This window comes from Pelophylax lessonae (genome assembly GCF_965119305.1).
Source record: "Pelophylax lessonae genome assembly, chromosome: 1".
Lineage (NCBI taxonomy): Eukaryota > Metazoa > Chordata > Amphibia > Anura > Ranidae > Pelophylax > Pelophylax lessonae.
The window spans coordinates 547,550,854-547,566,361 of record NC_138768.1 but is presented as its reverse complement, the minus strand read 5'-3'; the positions used below and the strand labels follow the sequence as shown (position 1 = coordinate 547,566,361).

Sequence of the window (15,508 nt, the reverse complement as noted above, 5' to 3'; positions counted from 1 at the left end):
TCACTGAACCGCTTTGTGTGGGTGCAGACGTTCCGCGTGGAATCCGTCCGCTTGGTGGTGGCGTCTTTAAACCAAGGAGATTTTCTGGCCTCCATTGAGTTGAAGGATGCGTATCTGCACATCCCTATTTACGAGGGCCATCAGGGGTATCTCCGTTTCGCTGTGGCGGTGGAGCATTTTCAATTTGTGGCATTACCATTTGGTCTAGCTTCCGCTCCCAGGGTCTTCACCAAGGTTTTGGCCCGGTGCTGGCTCTGCTGCGCAAGAGGGGGATTGCGGTCCTTGGTTTTCTGGATGATCTCCTGTTAAGGGTGAGCTCGTGTGCCACTCTGTCGAGCGATCTGACCGTCACAGTTCAGACGCTTCAGGAGTTCGGGTGGACCATCAACTTCCAGAAGTCTGCACTGAACCCGTCAGTATGTCTGAATTATCTGGGCATGGTCTTGGACTCGGCTCAAGCAAAGGTTTTCTCCCAGAAGAAAAACTTCAGACTTTGCAGGGCGAGGTCAGGGTTCTTATGGACGACGATCTCTCCTCCCTGCAGACCTGCATGAGGTCCCTGGGGCTGATGGTGGCCGCCTTCGAGAGTTACAGAGTAGAGAGTTGTTACAGTTAGAGAGTAACAGAGTTATAATGAGGTTATGAGAGACGTGTTAAATGTATTTCTGTTTGTCTTTTGTCTTAAAGCGGAGTTCCACCCAAAAGTGGAACTTCCGCTTTAGGGAGTCCTGACCCCCCGACATGCCACATTTGGCATGTCATTTTTTGGGGGGGGGAGCGGGTACCTAGTTTTGACAGGTACCCGCTCCCACTTCCGCTCGGAGCGCCGCGGCGCCCTGAGCGGAAGTTCTCCTCTCCCCCTCCCTCCCTGCAATCTTCTGGGACACGTCAGAGGTCCCAGAAGATTGCCGGCCAATCACGGCGCGCAGCGCGACTCGCGCATGCGCAGTGGGTACCCGGCTGTGAAGCCGCAAACTGTAACAGCCGGGTGCCCACAGCAGTGATGCCGGCGCCGAGGGAGAGGATCGAGGCTTCCGGCGGCCGCATCGCTGGACCGTTGGACAGGTGAGTAAATGGCTGGAACTCCGCTTTAAGTTATACAGCTCCCTACAGGAGGATACATAGTGGCAAGAAATCTGTGGGCCAGCCCAGGATAAACATTCCCTCTACTGTTATCTGCAACCTGAAATCCTGTTATTCACTTCTCCTAGAGTTACATTTTTCTTTGGGGTTTTACACTAGCTCCAATTAACCCTTGTTCCTTGTTGGCTCGGACAGTAGAGTCTTTATGTGAGCTCCACAGATTCTATAGCTGATTTGCTTAATGCCATGCTTGTAAAATATCTGGTGCAATAAATATTTCTGATCTTTTTAACTATGACCCTGGAGGATCGCCCAGTTGTCTCCAGTCACTGTTTTACAAAATTCTTACCAAATGGGAACTAGTAGGCATTTGGTAGGTGTCAAAGGTATGTCGGGGGGTAGGCAGGGGGTGCAAAAGAAAAGGTCAATATCCACAAGGGACAACATCTCACTGGACCAGTCCTTAAAATTAGCAATAGCACCCACCTGTCTTGGAGTCCATTTAGGGACACAGGTTCTGCCTCTCCCTGTGCTTGATCATGCTCTCTGTACTGATTTGCTACTAAACTGAGGCATGCTGGTAGTGGGAGGGGTTATCTAGGGATGGTCTACATATTTTTTTTTATACTGTCTCCTACAAAATTACTGCACACTCCCAAAGGCTAAAGACTTCCAGTGTCTGTCAATGAATTAAAAAAAAAAAAAAAAAGGATTTTATGGCGAGTACAGAGATCCTATGTTTAAGATTTCTGGTTTTTGAGAAGATCTATGAATGGTGGATGAGTGGATAATTGAAAGGTTACCCATGTCTATAGACCCGGTTTCATTCATAGAAGCTGTAGTTCTGCTTCTATGAATGGAGGAGCTGGGCGGAAAGGGCAAACATAATCAGGCACTCTTGATAAGAGCCTGTGACCGCTTCCACAGTTTTGTTAACCCCTGCTGCACTTGATGATTAAGGCTGCTGGAGTTACTGTACTCCTAAAAGCTGTAAGTTATGTCTCTTGTGTGGATTGTGTTTTTTTATTATTATTTTGGCTGCACTTGGGTTTTAAAATGATTATATTGCCTTGACTTCTATATTTGCCTTTTAGGTCACTAAAGTATTTAATGTCAAGATTTATAAATATGCATATAAGATCCAGGCCTATAAACTACTTATTAGACCTAACTTGTATAGCTCTGTTGTAGTCTCCTAATATTTCTGGATGGGAGCGCAAAGTAAAAAATTACTTATCATGGCATACACCTCCTTCATATATACTAACCTGGAAGAATGTAATTAAAAATTATTAGCCAGATTGTATATAGTCCCTAAATGAATGCATAAGTATGATCCCCCAATCATTGCCTCTGTGTTGGAGGAGTGTGTGCCACCAGGGTTTTTTGCAACAACAGGTGGGCCTGTCCAATTATATACAGTAGATTGCTGGAAAGATATTCTCTGCTTGGTTTAGAAAGTAATTCTCTCTTCTATTTAATCCTTGTCGCAGAGAATTGTCCAACACCTTGTCCTCTGTTGACAATGTAAAAAGTCAGTGATGTCCTGTCTGTTAAATGCAGATAAAAGTCTGATCCCCAAATACGGAAGATCATCCATTCCATACCTTCTCAGAGAATGGCTATTCAGAGCAGAAAATTTCACGTTGAGGAGATTGCATATGAAAATCAGTTTATAAGCAATTTTACATTAATTAGGCTGGGTGTTTAACCTTTAAAAATACAGATGAATACAACTTACTGTTGTCCATAGACATACATAACAATGAGGTAGCCCAGTAAAGATCTAGAAGAGAGAGAGCACTTATGGTTACCTAAAAACGTTTTCCTTGCCTATCTGACTTAGGCCCCTTTCACACAGGCGGACCGTTCAGATCCACCTGTCCGTTTTTCAGGCGAATCTGAATGGATGCCCCATGCATCTCTATGGGGCATCAGATTTCAGCGGAGACAAAATGTGAAAAAAATAAAGCGCTGTGAATACTTTCCCGATGCACTGTGTATTACATGAGCGGAATACGCTCTAGAGCAGCCGCGAAGGTATACAGAGTATAGCATGTAATCTGATTGGAGTCCGGTATGCCTAGTGGATCATGTACAGTTGGGTCAGCTTATTGTTAACAGCAGGGGACACATACAAGTGGGATGAGCATGCTTCCTCTCAGTCCTCATCCTAGAGATTAGGGATGAGCCCTTCTTTTAGTGGGGCAGTCTTTAAAGTCGCATATAACAGGTGGGAATAGATGTCCAAGATCACTCCCTTGGCAGCCTGTGATCTCAAGATCCCTATCGGGTAATAAGTGAACCTACTGCCAGTACTACCAAATTGTGTGTGTAGTGCATGGCTAAATTGCAGATACCTATAAAAAGGTTGTGCGTGCTTATTCACATTTACCCTGCATTATTGTAAACAAATGTATAGCATTGTTATATACTCCAGCTAAAGTAAGTAAGCCCTTGCTTTCCCAGAAGCACTACTCCAAATTTTGTCTTAAATGCGGAAACATAGGATTCTGTCACAACGACAGGGCTAAATTATATCGTCAAACTTATCTATACTTTTAGCCTCCCTCCACACAGCCCGAGCCAGGGTAAGTAGTGGTCTATTTCTTCCAGCCAGAGGTGCCACAGGAGCCTCCAGGACTATCCGAAGGTGGTCCAGCTTTAATACATGTGCTTAGTGGGATTCCACTACTAATGATGTAATAGGTACAACCCAGTCAACTAGGTGTCTAAGTTGACCAGCAAGGTAATACAGATATAGGTTAGGAAGTGCCATGCCTGCATCAGGCCTTCGGTTATTGCAGGACTGATAATTTAAGTTTACGTCTATTGCCCCAAATAAAGGTGGCAAATAAAGCATCCAGTGTTTTAAAATAAGTTTTAGGTATGGGGACTGGCATATGTGACATACTATAAAGGCATTTGGGTAAAATAATCCTCTTAATTTATTCTACCAGCGACAGACAGTGGAAGCTTAGCTCATGTAGCTATCTTTGTGCTAATTGCAGGAGTCTGTCTAAATTAGCCTTTAAAGCTTCAGAGGGCACCACTGGTAAAATAATAACCAAATATTTGAAAGACGAGATGCATATCTCCCATTCGGGTCTGATTTCCGATGACAACATTCCCAGGGCACAGAGATCCCCTTAGAATATGTGGAATGATATGAATGTGATGATCCTTGCAGCCATGGTTTGTGGAGATATTCAGGAATGTCTGCTACTAGGTGTGTCTCCTGATGACAAATAATTTCGGACTTAGACCGTAATAAGGTAGTGAAAACTTGTAAGCGCTTATGTGTAGTGCCTGGTCCCTGGACATTCCATGATCAAAAATTACAAGACGTAGCCATTAGTGTTGTAAAAGGGACATAAAAATTTCTCAGGGACTGTAAATCCAACTAGGTGCACCCTTGTCTGATCCCAAGTGAATAAAAGAAATGTTAGCATCAGTATAAACGGGTCAGTAAATTGTATACACCAACCATCAAAAAAACTTTACAAGAAACAAAAACATTTGCAGGTTATAGCAAGGAACAAGCAAACAGGCATTGCCTACACTCAGCAGCACCATATGTGAAGGCAAATACGTAGGTACAGCTGCCCTTCAATCTCCCTGTGTAATAAGGAAGGGTGTGCACGCCAGGGATGCCCCCTTTCGCCGCTTATTTTCGCACTGACCCTGGAGCCATTATTGGCCATGGTTAGGGCGAATCCGAACATTGGGGATGTCACTGTGGGCCCCACCGAACACAAGCTGTCGGCGTATGTGGACGATGTCCTATTCTATGTGACCAGACCCCAGACGTCACTACCTGTTCTCATGTCGGAACTAAGGGCCTTCCATTCGCTTTTGAACTTTAAAATTAACTTTGACAAATCTGAAATCTTGCCTCTCAACGTCCCGCGGGAGATGGGTGCCGCGATCTTCCTTGCCGTTCATATGGTGTTAGTCCAAGCTCAAATACCTCGGGGTCTACTTGCCTGATTGTACCACAGACGTATTCTCCCTTAACTATATACCCCTTCTAAAGGGCCATACACACTATAAGATTTTCTGAAGACTTTTTCCTTCAGATTTACCTTTTCTATGTAGTGCAAGGGCCTGCCAGATTGCATACAAATTGAAAGTGTTTAGGTTTGACCTCATATTATATGGTTTTGGTAAATCTAAAGGAAAAAGTCTTCAGAAAATCTTATAGTGTGTATGGCCCATTACGGTAATCCGGTGGGATCTTGCTGACTGGACTAAACTGACACTGACATGGATTGGCTAGGGTGAATGTGCTTAAAATGAACATCCTGCCCAGAATCTTATTTTACTTACAGATGCTGCCTGTCCACCTGCCTAGGTCCTTCTTTTGAGCCTTAATAGCCTGTTTATTCGCTTTGTCTGCAATGGCAAACATCCACGCCTGGCTTTCCGACTCCTGCAACCCTCTAAACGCACAGGTTGCCTGGGGATTCCAGTGGTTTGGAGATATTATGAGGCGATAGCCTTGCAGAGGATTCTAGACTGGCACCACCATGTCCGGGGCAAGCTTTGGGTCCCCATGAAGAAATTAATGGCTGGTAGGAACTTGTCCCATGCCCCGGGGCTCCCGGGGGCGCACAGGGGCCTCCCTTCACTGGTTTCCCCCGCCACCGTCCACACCTTACAGTTCGGAGATGACGTAAACGAATGACTCCAGCTGTCTGCAGCGGTCTCCCCACTGATGCCTCTGGGGGGGGGGGTTCCCCTGGTTCCTTCCCGGGGAGGATGTCTCCTTCTTTGGAACGTGGGCGTCGGGTGGGGAGATCCGTTGTGGTCGGTTTGTCCAGGAGGGGATCATGCTGCCACTGTCAGAACTCCGAGACCGATGTGGGAGGTTTCCCATGGACTTTTGGAGGTATCACCAACTTGCTCACTTTCTGTGTCCTTGACTGGATACGGTACGCTCCCCACCGCTAATGACCCCTTACGAGAAGCTTTGCATCTCCAAAGACCCGTCCCCTTACTCCATTGCGTTGCTATACCAGCTCCTGCTTTCGGGGGACCTTGCCTCCAGGCCTCTGTTTATATGGGAGTGGGAGAGACCTTCAGTGCACCTTTTCAGAGCAACAGCTAGACCACATGTATCAACTGACCCACTCCAGCATGATAGATACCAGGATGCAGGAGAATGGATATAAAGTGTTGACTAGGTGGTATAGAGTACCATCCCGGCTCACGCGGATCTACCCAGGGCAGTCGGACCGCTGCTGGAGGGGCTGCGGAGCCCGGGCTCCTTTCTCCACGTGTGGTGGGGGTGCCTGCTCCTGCGGCCCTTCTGGTTGGATATCCGGGCACAGGTCTTGGCGATCCTGGATGTGGACATCCCGGACGATCTGCGACACTTCCTGCTTCATGTGCCATCCATTCCCCTTAGCAGGTATAAGAAAAACGTACTGCCTCACCTTTTGAACGCGGCCCGCCGACTGGTCCCAATTTATTGGAAACAGACGGCGGTACCCGACCGTGCAGCATGGACTAAGTTGGTAAATGATATTATGGCGGCGGAGGAGTGGATGGCCATATGCAGCGGCCGCTATGACAAATTATATGCGAAATGGGTAATTTGGATGCATTACTCTGCTGGAGGACCAAGTGACGATGCCACTTCTCCCCCCAGCATACCTACAGCTTGATAGAGAGATGAGACCTCTCCTTTGACTTTTTTGCAGATACCCTGCCCAGCGCCAGCGGACCTCCCTTTCCCTGTTTCTTCCCCCCCCCCTTTTTTTTTTTCTCTTCCCCCCCCTTGGTTGGTCCCCCCCCCCCCCCCCTCATATCTTCTTTGTCCTCTTTTTTCATACTCTTATGGACTTCGCTTAGACCTGTTACTTGGAGAGTTGGAAGGGACAGTTTGAGCACTGCATAATGTGTTGAATTGTTTATACTGAAGGGGGCCGTTGCCCTTGGTTACTTGTTTTCGGTGCTCAGTACTGGTCACTTGTTTATTTCTTTGTACTGCTGATTTACCTTCGAGCCATAGGTATTCGTTGGACAATTGGTACCATGTGTCCTGACTGTCTCATTACCCTTTTTTCCACTGTTCATCCATGTGTATGTTTGTGAAAATCTTGAAATAAAGATTATATAAAAAAAAAAGGATCCAAATAAATATCTGGTTGATAAGTCTGGAAATCCTTATTTTCTCTATCAGGCCCTACCCTAGAACCTGCTGCCATGTTATTTCTGTCATTAGCCTTTTTCCAGAACTTGGGAGTCTAGAAGAAGGATTTGGTTCTGTCTTTTGACACGATCCTCGATGTTTCTTCAGTTTTGCAATAGTTAGAACTCATGCCTGTTGATTTACACTACTGTGCTGATGGGCTTGTGGATACAGTACATATACTATCTCCTCTCTGTACGTTTGCAGAGGACTATTTTGGTCTGCTGAGCAGTAGTGGATAAATGCCTTTTGAGGGAGAACACCTTTTTGATGTTTTTTTTCGGCACAATTTTATTTAGGATATCTCTGAGAGAAAGAGTCCCCTTTTGCCCAAGCAAAGAAAGCCAAGGCTCAGACTGGAAATCCTTCTTCCCCTGGAACTAAACAGTTTAGTTTCTCCCAGGCCTCTAAGTCCAAGCCCAATTCCAGGACTTAAATCCTAAAAACTTTGGATTCCAAAACCTCCCAAACCTGCAGGCAAGTCCTCCTCACAATGAGGAGATCATTTCCCCACAATGATTAGCAGGGATCCGCACTGACAGCGTAAATAAAGTTTCAGGCTTTCTACTTCATTCACCCTGTTAACAGTTTTCAAAGCAAAGGAGGTCATCCACCCCATTTTGTACCTAAAGGGGGTCTTCATGCAAAAAAAGTCTGTATGGAATCTACTTGATAAGTCTTGCCTCCCTCCTCCCGGGAGACTTTTTTGGCCTCAGTGGACATCAAGTCATCAAACCAATCCCCATCTACACGTACCCATCTTTTCAGCGTTTCAACACCCCCTGCATTTTGCTGTGGGCACACAACTCTATCAATTCCTCCCCCCATTGTCCAGTACACCTTGAGTTTTAATCAGGGTGCCTCCTGTCTCCTGTTCTAGCCTTGCTTTGCTCGCAGGGCATTCCCATTCTGAATATCTATATGAAGGTAGGTGCCCTTGAGGCATGCGTTTTTATATTTGTATGTGCATGTATGTTTTGGGGTGAGGAGAATTTAGGTAATTGGGTGTAACTATATACATATATATATATATATATATATATATATATATATATATATATATATATATATATATATATATAATTTTTTTTTTCAAAAAACTTTATATTTTATTGCATTGGGCCAAAAAGTCTACCATGCCACTGTGCTTGGAAGTGATCAGGCGGCTTCCATCCAACAGACCATAGTTGGCTTGTCGGATTTACACACATTTCTGGCCGCTACAGCAGCAGTGTGTTTAACCAGTTCTGGACTGGAAGGATTTGCCCCCTTATTGACCAGGCCATTTTTTGCAAATCTGGACTGCGTTACTTTAATGGAAAATTGCGCAGTCGTACGACACTGTATCGAAATAAAATTGATCTCCTTTTTTTCCCCACAAATAGAGCTTTCTTTTGGTGGTCCACCTGTGCTATTTTTATTTTTTTGCGCTATAAACAAAAAAAGAGCGACAATTCTGAAAAAAAATATATATATTTTTCACATTCTGCTATATAACATTCCCAAGGGGAGTGCCTAGGGGAGTGTTTTCTAACTGTGGGGGAGGGACTTGTGAAATAATCATAGAGACCTCTGATCCTATATAGAAGGATCACAGGCGTTCTGTGATCATTTCAGAGAGAAGAACGGTCAGCTGTGTTTACATCAGCTGACCGTCCTTCTTACAACAGCTGACCGTCGTCCTCTCTCAGCAGGGAGCGATCGCGGGTGCCCAGGGGCATTCGTGGCCGCTGGTCCTGTGGATCGGCATCCCCGCTGCCTAGTGGGAGCGGGAGAGCGCTTGCCCCCCAGCACCACTCCTGCGAGCCCTGCGTACCCCTACATCGTTTCGCGCAGCCGAGCCAGCCTGCCACAGTAAAGCTGCAGCGGGCACTCGGCAAGTGGTTAACGCCCCCCACTGCTGCTGATGTCCAACATAAGTCCAACATAAGTCGTGGCAGGAAAAGGGTTAAAGGGTGTTGTGACTGAAAAAAGGTTGAGTAACGCTGCCCCACACCGCTGTATTTTTATGAATAAGTAAAATTTGAACTGTAGAGTAAACAGGAAAACCTAAAATTTTGCCCCATTTGCACAGAACAAATGTAGCAGCAGTTTCGCTGGGCAAATTGCTATATGATTTTTTTTTTCTTCTACAATTACACCCCTTAATGTTCTTTTATGTATTTCTTTAAAGTATTGTTGCATTTTGAACATGGGATGATTGGTATGCAATGTGTGCTTGGGTTACATTTCCCTGTTTTGTGATCACATGGTATTGTATGTCATGTATTCTCCTATATGCACTTTTTTTACCCCATTAAATAAATAATGTTTCTCTATCGCTCATTGACAGACGTAGTCTTCTTGATTCTCAAGAGCTGGGTTATGTTGTCTCCGCAGGAGTAGGACTAGGCAGAATGACAAAACGTTCTGGCTCCACCTTAGGGGCAGTCCCTGAGGGTATATCCTCCCTCTCTCTGCTACAGGGAATCAGTTTTTTTCTGTCTAGTCAGGAGTAAGGACCTAAGTTCCTTGTTGGGATCTTTTGGTCCTGGCAAGACTTTTTTTCTTTAAGAAAAAGACATTTTTTAGGTAGTTTTCTCCAGTGTTTTTTTCCTGTGAGATCTTCAAGCAAAAATGCCGGACTGGTCGACACTTGTGGTCACCCCAGCCGGCCTACGAGCGCGCGCAGACCATGGCATTGCGCTTGGTCGGCCGCGACATATTCAAGTAAGTATGCGGGGCCGGGCGACGGGCTGGATGTTGAGATCCAGTGGTCACCCCGGTTTCTGCCTACGAGCGCGTGCAGACCAGCGCGCTGGGTCGGCCGCGACGGAGTCCCAGTGAAGGGACTGACTTTGCGAGTTAAAAGTCTCGCTTGGACGCCAGGTACCAGAGAGTCGAGGCGTCCACAAACCCCCACCCCGGTGGAGAGGGTATTGTGAAGAGAGGGTGCCTGTCGGTTCGGTATGGTGAGTAAACGTTCCCTTTTTTCCTCATTATGAGGCAGTATATATTATGGGCCCCTCCATATATGGTCAGTATATATCTGATACATACAAGTCCCCCTTGTAATACAGCTTGTGTTTGTGGGAAGTGGACTTGGTTCAAGAGCTAACACTCTACCCAGCAGACTGTAACATTACAGCAGACATAGGAGGTATAATCCTACCTTATGTGCAGTGTATCTCTGTAGATCCATATGTCACCTCTTAGCAGAGTGCAGGTGGATGTGCTGGGAAGACGATATCGGCGGTCCGCCGCCATTTTGCCGTAGACCGAATGCATGTATGTCCTCAGGTCACGCCGGCCGCCATGTTTTTGGAGTCTTATGTCTCTTCTATGGGGGCGGCCATGTTTTGTGAGCCCAGCTACCTTGTGGAGGGCTGGGAACGCCGGAAGGCGTACACAGGGGGCGGAGCCACGCCTTCTGCCCGGGAAAAAGCAAACAGCTCCTTCCAGTCTGTGTAAGACAGACGCTGACTGCAGTTTGTTGGAAACTGCACTGCATCGGTTGGTGAGCCTTGGGGGTCCCTCTCTCTCTCTCTGGGATCGAGAAGCAGGTACTCTGAGGGGCGCTATTGCGCTAGGGGGAGACACACAAAAAAAAAAAAAAAAAAGTTTTTTTTTTGTTTTGCTGGCAAAGGTGTCCTGTATTAACATGGACCCTGCCACTCATGTATCTCCTCCGGATCCCCTCGAGGGGTCTGCGGGATCCTCCAGCACCCCATTGACAATTGAATCTTTGTCAGCTATTATGGAAACTTTTGTGTCCCGGGTGGAAGTGGCTTGTCAGGGACAGGGCGCAAGAAAGCGACCCCCGCTTAACCCCTTATTATCTGAAACCTCGGATTCAGACTCTGAGCCTATTTCTGCAGTTGCAGGTACTTCATCTGGTATTGGTGTCTCGGGTCCTGTCTCTTCAGACAGTGAGGAGGATGTTTCGGCATCCGCCATAGCCCGAGAGGAAGCGTTGGTAAACGCACTCATTGTATCTGTTCAAGAGACCTTAAGGTTACAGGGTATTCCATCAGAAATAGCTGAAACTGAGACCATTGCCCAAATGTTTTGGCAATCCAATCGAAGAAGAATGGCGTCTGCCAAAACGCACTTTTAGTATTTCTAAACGCATTGACAGGCGTTATCCGTTTGAGGAAACCCTTATTAAGAAATGGACAGAACCACCTGTGGTGGATTCACCAATTGCTAGATTGAATAAAGCCACGGTTATTCCTTTGGAAGACGCTCCGTCTTTTAAAGATCCAGTGGATCGCAAGATAGAAGCTATGTCTCGCACCATGTTTTCCTTGATTGGATCAGCTTTCAGACCTATAATAGCTATTGGTCTGGTTTCGCAGGCTGTAACTGAATGGACCAAGTGGTTACGTCGGGACTTAGAAGAAGTCCCTCAGGCGGTATCAGATTTGTTGGAACAAATGATACAGGGGTTACAGTTTGTGTGTGATGCGGCGTTAGACGCCACTCCATTAATGGCGCGAGCATCAGTCTCAGCAGTGGTTCTCAGGCGTACACTGTGGCTAAAAGGTTGGTTAGCCGACCAAGGTTCCAAAAAAGCATTGGCTAATATCCCCTTTTCAGGAGAGCGTCTATTTGGAGCCAACTTAGATGAGATCATTAAGGATCTCACCGGTGGAAAGAGCACCTTTTTACCGCAAAATTTTAAAGGTAGAGGAACTCGTCAAAGACGAGGGCCTTTTTCTGCTCACAAGAGGTTTTTTCGTCCAGCGGGTGAAAAAACTAAGTCCTCCAAAGCTCCTGCAGGAGGCGTCAGGGGTCGTTGGTCGGGCAAGCAAAAGCCCGCCCCCTCCAGACCTGAAGATAAACCATCCAAAGCCTGAAGGTGCGCCCCCACCCATAACTGGGGTGGGGGGACGTCTTCGCCGGTTCCCGGATCCAGGGCTTTCCAGAATCCCGGACAAATGGGTTTGCGAAGTCATAAGGTCAGGGTACAAGATCGAGTTTCGATCTCTCCCACCGGCGCGATTCTTCCCTTCCAATATCCGACTATCCTCAGATCGTTTAGAAGATCTGCGGAGAGCAGTCACAGATCTACTACAACAAGGAGTGGTAGTCCACGTTCCTTGGACAGAACGGTTTCAAGGGTTTTATTCAAACCTGTTTACAATACCCAGGAAAGAGGGCAAAGTGCGTCCAATTCTGGACTTAAGAGCACTCAATTCTTTCGTCAACATAAGAAGATTCAGAATGGAGTCCATTCGCACGGTAGCAGCCTTCCTGCATCCAGGGGATGTCCTAGCGTCCATAGACATCAAGGACGCCTATCTTCACATTCCCATTTTCGCAGGACATCAGCGTTTTCTACGCTTTTCCGTAGAGGAGAACCACTATCAGTTTGTGGCGTTACCTTTCGGTCTCGCCACGGCTCCGCGGGTCTTCACAAAGGTGTTGGCCCCAATGTTGGCACTTCTGCGCCAAAGAGGTATATCGATTCTAGGTTACCTAGACGATCTTCTGCTTCATGCAGAGTCTCCTCAGACCTTGCTACAAAACATAGAAATTACTATGATTTCTTTACAGGAATTCGGGTGGCTGGTGAACCAGCAAAAGTCATTTCTGGTTCCCACCCAGAGGCTCGAATATCTGGGTCTAATTCTAGGCACAGTCAGGACAAGAGTTTTTCTTCCGGTAGGGAAACTCCGAAAGATTCAATCAGCAGTCCAGTTGTTACTGTCCAACAGCTGGTCTTCCCTTCGGACTTGCATGAGGGTTCTGGGGTTGATGGTGGCTTCGTTCGAAGCAGTCCCATTTGCCCAGTCCCATACCCGAATTCTTCAGCAAGAGATTCTTCTCAGATGGAATCGGAATCCGGAATCCCTGGACAATCAGATACGATTGAGCAAACAGACCAGAGAGTCTCTGGTTTGGTGGCTTCGGTCTCCAATGCTCAGCCAGGGAAAGTCATTTCTGCCAATATATTGGACGATAGTGACCACGGAAGCCAGTCTATCCGGATGGGGAGGAATTCTTGGTCAGTTATCTGTCCAGGGACTTTGGTCCCCGGAAGAATCCAGGTTACCGATAAATGTATTGGAACTGAGAGCGATCAGACTTTGTCTGATTCTCTGGACTGAGCAGCTCCAGGGCAGCCCGGTTCGGATCCAGTCGGACAATGCCACGGCCGTGGCTTATGTCAATCACCAGGGGGGCACCAAGAGTGTCCGAGCGGCCAAAGAAGTGGCTTGCATTCTTCGCTGGGCGGAACGATTTGTTCCAGCAATCTCTGCGGTGTTCATTCCGGGGGTGGAGAATTGGCAGGCAGATTATCTCAGCCGTCAGACCCTGGATCAGGGGGAATGGTCCCTCCATCCAGACGTTTTCCACCAGTTGTGCCTACGGTGGGGCACCCCGGATGTGGATCTGTTGGCATCACGATTCAACAGGAAAGTTCAGAGATTCGTGGCTCGCTCCCGCGATCCTCTAGCAGAAACCGCAGACGCACTGATCGCCCCGTGGGGGCAATACCAGCTAATATATGCCTTCCCTCCTCTCGCGTTACTGCCAAGACTTCTTCGCAGGATAGAGGAGGAAGGAATCCCAGTAATCCTGGTAGCTCCGGACTGGCCTCGTCGAGCTTGGTACGCCGACATGGTCAGACTGGTGGCGGACGTCCCGTGGAGACTTCCTCTCAGGGAGGATCTACTGTCTCAGGGACCGATCTTCCATCCTGCTTTACGATCGCTGGCTTTAACGGCCTGGCTATTGAGACCCAGGTGCTGAAGGACAAAGGTTTGTCAGCTTCAGTTATTCCTACTCTAGTTGAAGCAAGGAAAGCGACTTCCAGAAAGATTTATCATCGCACATGGAAGTCCTACATTGCATGGTGTGAACCTTTGGGGTTCCGATTAGTCGAATATTGGCTTTTCTGCAACAAGGGGTTGAGCAGAAACTGGCCTTGAGTACTATCAAGGGTCAGGTCTCAGCATTAGCCATCTTCTTTCAGAAGCCTTTGGCTACTCATTCCTTGGTGCGGAATTTCATCCAGGGGGTGCGACATCTGGCTCCGCCAGTGCACGCGCCGTTACCCCCCTGGGATCTTAATTTAGTGTTGTCGGTTCTTCAGAAACCTCCCTTTGAAGATATTAGGGAGATTCCTCTACCCACGTTGTCCCAGAAGGTGGCCTTCTTGGTGGCTATTACTTCTGCACGCAGGGTGTCAGAACTGGCCGCATTATCTTGTCGTTCACCATATCTGGTGGTTCATAGAGATAAGGTGGTTCTTCGTCCGAATCCATCCTTCCTACCAAAAGTGGTTTCAGAATTTCATCTGAATGAAGAAATTGTATTACCTTCCCTGTGTCCTAAGCCCAGTCATCCTCGGGAGTTTGCGTTACACTCCTTGGATGTGGTCCGGGCGATCAGGGTATACTTGAAAACGACAGACTCGTTTCGCAAGACGGATTCACTTTTTGTGATCCCAGATGGACCCAAAAAGGGGTTGCCTGCATCTGCCGCGACCATTTCCAGATGGATCAGACAGACGGTAGTACAGGCTTATTCTATTAAGGGTCGGGAGCCCCCGTTCCCTGTTAAGGCGCACTCCACTCGGGCACTTAGTGCGTCATGGGCCTTTCGCCATCAGGCGTCAGTGGTCCAGGTGTGCAAGGCGGCTACCTGGTCGTCGGTGCATACCTTTTCTAAACATTATAAAGTTGATGTAATGGCATCGTCTGATGCCTCGTTTGGCCGCAAGGTTTTGCAGGCCGCAATTTGAGGAGACCAGTGGTCTACCTCGAGGGTTTTTTCCGTTGGAAAATTTTTCTTTAGTCTCATTCTTTGTTTATAATGAGCCTTTAAAACTTCTAGTTTGGCACCGGTTGGGCCTTCTAGATTGGATTTGATTTTGTCAATCCCACCCCTCATTTGTGGCACTGCTTCTGGATGTCCCAGCTCTTGAGAATCAAGAAGACTACGTCTGTCAATGAGCGATAGAGAAAAATGGATTTTTGTAAGAACTTACCGTAAAATCCTTTTCTCTTAAGCTCATTGACAGACGTAGTACCCGCCCCTCTATCATTGAGTTGGGTTGGGTTAAATTCTCTGTACTGCTTTAAACAGAACTGATTCCCTGTAGCAGAGAGAGGGAGGATATACCCTCAGGGACTGCCCCTAAGGTGGAGCCAGAACGTTTTGTCATTCTGCCTAGTCCTACTCCTGCGGAGACAACATAACCCAGCTCTTGAGAATCAAGAAGACTACGTCTGTCAATGA

At 47.1% G+C, this 15,508-nt stretch overlaps 1 protein-coding gene across 1 annotated transcript in view; it reads left to right on the top strand.

Moving 5' to 3' along the window:
• WRN (WRN RecQ like helicase) overlaps positions 1-15,508 on the top strand; it is a 248,339-nt gene that overhangs the window by 167,251 nt on the left and 65,580 nt on the right. The window lies entirely within an intron of this gene.